Raw genomic sequence first — 6,110 nt, forward strand, 5'->3', positions numbered from 1 at the left:
GATGTGACCACCAGATCTGGGCACAGGGCAAGAGCAGGCTGCCTGCTGCAGGCATGGGTGTCACCAGGGTCTTCCCAGTGGGGAAGGGGGGGTGGGCTGGGGCTATGCTCGGGGTAGGCGGCAGCACTGGGAGGGGGTGGTTTGCCGAATTTTGGGGTGGCTGTAGCTAACTCTGTATCCTCCTCTTCCAGTGCTGCTGCTGCCTGCCCCCAGCACAGCCCTGGCCCAACCCCTGCTGTGAAGAGCCTGGTGCTACCTATGGCCCCCACTCACAGCAGTAGCCTGTCCTCATCCCATGCGTAGACCCACCCCGCCCCAGCAGTACCTGCCCCAGCCTCAGCCCCACACCCTCCCTCACCATGGGGGTCTCAATCTGCCCTGCCCTACCATGCTCCTTCCCACCTAACAGACTTACCGGCTGGGTGCTGTTTTTCAAGCTGCAGGGCTGGTTGCGCGCATGCACACGGCATTTATTGGTGACATTATCAGCCACATGAGCCAAAAAAAGCCCATTGTCAATAATGTCAATTTTCCTTTTATCAGTGCTGATAAAATATGGGCCAATGCATCAGTGCACCTCTAAAGCTAACATTATTCATTCATGCATTTATACAGTGCTTCAATTCTAGGCAAGGTATCTACTAGATATCAGAGCACAGAGCATAAGAAATCTCAGTCAAGATGACAGCATCTCTGGGGATGCATAAGAAGTTCTTCCTTGATATTGCTAACAGGCAGGCTTGGACTATCATGAAAGTAAAACTGAAACATGGATCCAGCTACAGAGGCTGCTAGGGTTTCCATTGGCAGCAGTTTGGGATTCTACTTCCTGCCATCCTCCTCCTCCTTCTCCACCTCTCCTACTCCTGCCCCCATATCCAATCAATGCCTATGTAAATAGAATGATGGCCTTTAGCTCAGTGTAATCCTGCTGTCTAACTTGGGAAAGTAGAAATTTGAAGCAGGTGAGTAAAAAGAAAGGGGCCACAAAACAGAACATATGGCACTCTTAAATTCCCCACCCCATCTTGGAACAAAGCAGTTTAGGGACTGCGACTCTTTTTAAAGGAAGTCAGAACACAGGTTTCATAATATGAGAATTAGGAGAGCAAGTAAGCAGAATAGCTGAAATCACTCCCAGGTGAAGGAGATAAGTGTGGGACAGAGACAAAGATGCTTGGGGGAAAGAGAAAGAAAGAACAGAATGATATAGAAAAAGAAAAGAAACCCACATAGAGGAAAACAGAAGAAAGAAATACTACACTTTAAACATAACATCACTTGGCATGAGGGTATAGATTGAAGCCAGAAAAAGTAAAGGTGGGGGAGAGATTGGGGGGGAGGGGGGGGTTTCCAATTGTTTTTATTTATTTAATATCTTTAACAGAACAGTGGTTGGTACACAACGTGAATATTGAGTACACCAGCTTCATTCCCTTGAAGAACAAAGCAGCACAAGATTCTTTTTTTCCCCACCTGGGTCAAAAATTTCAGTCTTCGTGCTCAGTAGTAGGGAAATACTTCAAGCTCCTGTCTTATTGTTTAAAAACCTATTTCTCTTTTAGGTAACTTCCAGGAAAACAGGTCATTCATCAGGCAGAACATATTAACCAGTCACATATGACAAGGCAGCAGATTGTTAAAAAAAGTTTACTCCAAGTAAAAAAAAGTGGTACTTCCTCATTATTTTTTCTGAAAGGATCAGATTTCTGTAAATTATGGGGACTCTCTCTACCTTGTGCAAAATTTGACAGTTACTAAAGCTGCTGTATTCCTTTTCTATTCAATTTGCCCAAGTTGTTAAAAAATAAAATTTGCAAGGGCATATTTGTAAGGAACTGTTACAAGAACATGCTGTTTGGCAAATGGGAAAATGAGCTAAATAAGAAATTTAAACACAGGACAAAAAAAATAAACAATCACCAATGGCAGATGCTTTTTTTCAAACACCCACACTTTCAAGGCACCCAAGGGCTGTCTGATTATACAGACCTTTGTAGGTAGTAAAAGAGTAGTACCTAACAGATCCTTGTAAGCAGCAACAACTTTGAGCATATTCCTTCTTGAGTGAATACGTAGAAACAATACATCAGTGAGAAAAATCAATATGATAATGGCAAAGCTTCTGTCCCACTAGAAAAACAATATCCACTATCAGTAAAATCATATCGCTCTCTCCAACTGAAAAAACATAATATATTTGCGAAAGCAGGTAAGATTTATTGGTAGTGGTTACCATCAAAGTTCTTGCTAATGTTTCTCATTTTACTTACATTTTTAAATAAGATTCTGATTACTCCTTTCACTATTCTGTGAAGTATATGCACGTTCCAATTTTACCCTATTTTTGGATGGTAACTAGAAATTAATTCTGAACAAAGCAGTAAGCCACTAATGACCCATTTTCATTATGCCAGAGAGCAGCTGCAACAACACCAGCAGAACACCCATCTGGCCACAGCCTTGGGTGCCCAACTGGAGCAGGGCACAGGGAAAACTTCCCAACCACCACCTGGTGGAGACACAGGCAGAATTCACCACACAATTCCACCAAAGCTATGGCTCCACAGGCCTGATACAGCCTGCATGCCATAGTTGCTAAACCCTGCATTAAAACATAATTAAATAAGAAAGATTAGTGCCGAATTCTAAGCATACATTAAATTTTCTTTGTTTAGGGAGCCCAAACAAGCGTCTCAAAAGATTTATACAAAACTGGAGCGATACATTTCTATACTTTTCTTTTTGAATGCAAACAACTTTAAAAATACCACAGCTACATATATAACTGTTAACGGATTTAAAAAAAAAAATTCCTCTCTAGCTGTTGGATGTATGACTTTTCTTTGAATTATTTCATATTATTTGCTCCTAAATCAAAACTCTTCCGAACATTAACTACTAAGGACAGCAAAAGTGATCCACGTCTTTCCTGTAATGCAGATTTTCTTGAAACTAGATGAAATTTTACACATGTTTCTACCAGAATCTGAGTGAGTTTTAAACTGCACATCATTAAAGAAAGTGAAATATGATCCTCATCTGTGCTCAGAATAGAAGGGAGCTACACATTTTCCATATTACTGTAAAAACTGATCATGCATAACATTTTTCTAAAATGTAGTTTTGATTTTAATCAAGCATCAAGTGGTTCTCTCTGCAGCTTTGCAACTAGCAGCTTATTCAAATTAAATAAACTGCCGAGTAAACTCTATTGGGGAGCTTCCTCTGTCAGGAAGATGTAAACAATATGGTTTCTTACCCGAGTCTTCCTAAAAATTTCTATGTTGACCATCATGTGTGCAAAGGACAACAATCTCATTCAAAATACCTTTCATTCAGTGGTGGCCACAAAAAGATCCACAAATACCAGGATACCAAAACATATGCACCAGTCAGGTCACACTAGATGGATCACACCAAGTAATTTAGCCCTACTTCACTACAATGTGCTTATTACTGGATAAGCAACACCCAAAGCAAGCCACAGCATACTACTCAGTTAGGAAGAACTGCAAGTTAACATTTGTATACTTGCTTGCTTGTGTAATTTCTGTCCTGCAGTTGAGTTTGCTGATTCAGCTGTATGCAATTTAAGAAAGCAAAATTTACTTGAAGATTTTATCATAAGGCAGCTCGACAGAAATGTTTGCCTAAATCTGACACTATCATGGGTTAGTTCTTTCTATTCAACCTCAAGAAAGGATCAAGTGTAGGCAACTATGTTAATTAAACCATACTACTGCTTGTATTCATTAACCAAAGGTAATAGCAGATGGAGAGAGGGAATGTCAGTGAATTAACCATCTCATTTACATATACACCTCTAAAATGCAGAATACAATTCAGGACTCATTCATTAATTAGGATTCAAGATGCCCTACATCCTGCAATGGCGCACACTGTCATTAAAACAGAAAGCGTAGATAGCAGTGCATCTTTAAAGGGAAGACACCTGCCAATACATAACTAAAAAAAAATAAAAAATATACACACACACACACATGTATATACACACACACACAGTAGTGATGCTGTGAACACAAAATACACCAATGGATTAAGTTCAACTTTCATTTTGATCATTATTTGCGTTTCAAGTACAGCATGGTTTTTTTCAACAATACATGTTCTGAATCACTGGAATTTTTGTTCAATTTCCTGTAAAAACACCAAGAGCAACTGCGTTCAACATTCCGTTAACACTAGTTCAAAAACAAAGATCAATCTAATCCCTCAGTCCTAAATTTAATCATCTCAGAAACTCTAGGTCACACCTGACAAATGCATTTCTTCCATTATTTCCAGCCAAAGGGGAACCTGCAACAGGATGAAGAGCAACCTAGTTTTGTGCTTAAATACACTTACATTCTCATATACAAGTAGTTTGGCAAAAGCTTTTGAAAATTCTTGAGCAAAATAAATTATCTGAGAATAATTTGTTCAACAGATGACAGGTTTAAATTCAATAAAGCTTGAAAAAAAAAAAAAAAAATCTACCAGCAGTCACCTACTAAGCCAGGGATCATTACAAAAGACAGGAGCCTCAATTTCCAGGGCAATGCCCTAGTGAGAACACATTTGCGCTTTTTGTCCCCTCCTCTCACCACCGCAGCTGGAAAGATGGAGGGTGTTGGGAATGTCTACCACGGTGCTGTCCCTGGATCCTGTTCAGAAACAGCATCAAATATCTGGAAGTCTGGACTGCGAGAAACAAAAGAGACTTTCTGACTAGTCTGGCTGCTGAAAAAGACAATGAATATCATTTTCCCCATACTCCCCCCACCACATGCTATACTGGCGTAATAGTAATAGAGTGTATTATCCTTGCGTCTGTAACCTTCACCAAGCTTCCAGCTGCCTTGAAATTTAGGGCCCTCCAGTTTAGGTCCAGGAAAGCAGTCCCGCCTCTCTGCTACTCAGAGTTCTCAGGTAGTAACAACATGAAGCTGACCCGATTCTTGTCAGTTATTAGACAAAATGACAAGAATCACCACCCTGTTCATATGGAGGCCGCAGGAACAAAGGTATAAGCCAGGCCAGAGGCAAAGTACTGCCTGAAGACTTGAGACGGTACTCCACCGATTCACACTGGAATATCACCCAGGAGATTAATTTATCTGCCAGGACTCAAAGCTTTCATTTAGAAAAAATGAAAGACTGTCCTTTACAGAAGCTGACAGCAGCCAAAGTGTCAATGGAACTGTTCTGCCAACCAACAGGACACAAGAGACCAGGTTAAAATTCTGAGATTAGAAGAAACCCAGTACAAAATTCTCAATGAAAACTGGGTTCGCTGAAATATCTTCCACGGGAAACGTTAACAACCTGCTCCTCCACAAGGTCTATTTTAGACCCCGTCTGCTCTGGATGCTGGCATCAAGATCAGCAAACAGCGTGGAGCACAGTGCAGAGGCGCTGCTAAGCCAGCATTTCTCACTTCATGGGGCACGACCCAGAAGCAAGGCACAAGAACATAGGAGAGGATTACAAGCAAACTTTAAAAATGGATTCCCCTTTAAAGGAGAAAAGCTTGGGAAGCAGTGGCTTTTTCCTGGCAGGCTGGCAGAGCTCCAGCCTGCCAGGGGCTGCTTGGGCTTCTCCCTGCCCCACACACAGGGGCAGTGGGTCAGGAGTGAAGGGCACTGGGTTGGGACTGTCCATGAATGTTTCCAAGCGGGTCCTGGTATAAAAGCTGGTTGAGAACCGCTGTGCTGACCCAGCCAGGCGCCTTCTGCCGCTGCTAGGTCAAGGCGTGCTGCAAGCGCAGGAGACCCCGAGGCCCAGCAGCCTAACCCCACACTGATGTATCCCCACTCCGCCTCCTCAGCAGCAGCAGCAAGCGAGGTGCTTGAAGCTCAAACTTCGGAGACGGCCTCGCCACTTCGGCCCACCCCCACCTCCCCTCCGAGGCTAGAGGGGGTCCACCCGCCCCAGGGGCCCTGGCCTTGGCCAGGCCAGAGCAAGGCGCAGAGGGGGGCCTCGCAATGAATGGAGCCGGGCACCTCCCTCGCAGGCATTTCAAGAATGTCTCCTGCCGCCGCCAGGAGCCGGAGCATCCCGCCGGGGGAGGGGGCCGCGGGGAGGGTGTGGGTGTGTGTGTGGGGGGG

The 6,110-nt window shown here is 43.3% G+C and overlaps 1 protein-coding gene across 1 annotated transcript in view; it reads right to left on the minus strand.

Moving 5' to 3' along the window:
* Positions 1-4,681, minus strand: part of TAB2 (TGF-beta activated kinase 1 (MAP3K7) binding protein 2) — a 118,887-nt gene extending 114,206 nt beyond the window's left edge. Inside the window, exon 1 of the mRNA XM_025195067.1 lies at positions 4,608-4,681. The gene's annotated coding sequence lies outside the window, so the exon portion shown is untranslated. The remainder of the gene's footprint in view (positions 1-4,607) is intronic.
* Between the last annotated feature and the right edge of the window lie 1,429 nt (positions 4,682-6,110).

This window comes from Alligator sinensis, unplaced genomic scaffold (genome assembly GCF_000455745.1).
Source record: "Alligator sinensis unplaced genomic scaffold, ASM45574v1 scaffold786_1, whole genome shotgun sequence".
Lineage (NCBI taxonomy): Eukaryota > Metazoa > Chordata > Crocodylia > Alligatoridae > Alligator > Alligator sinensis.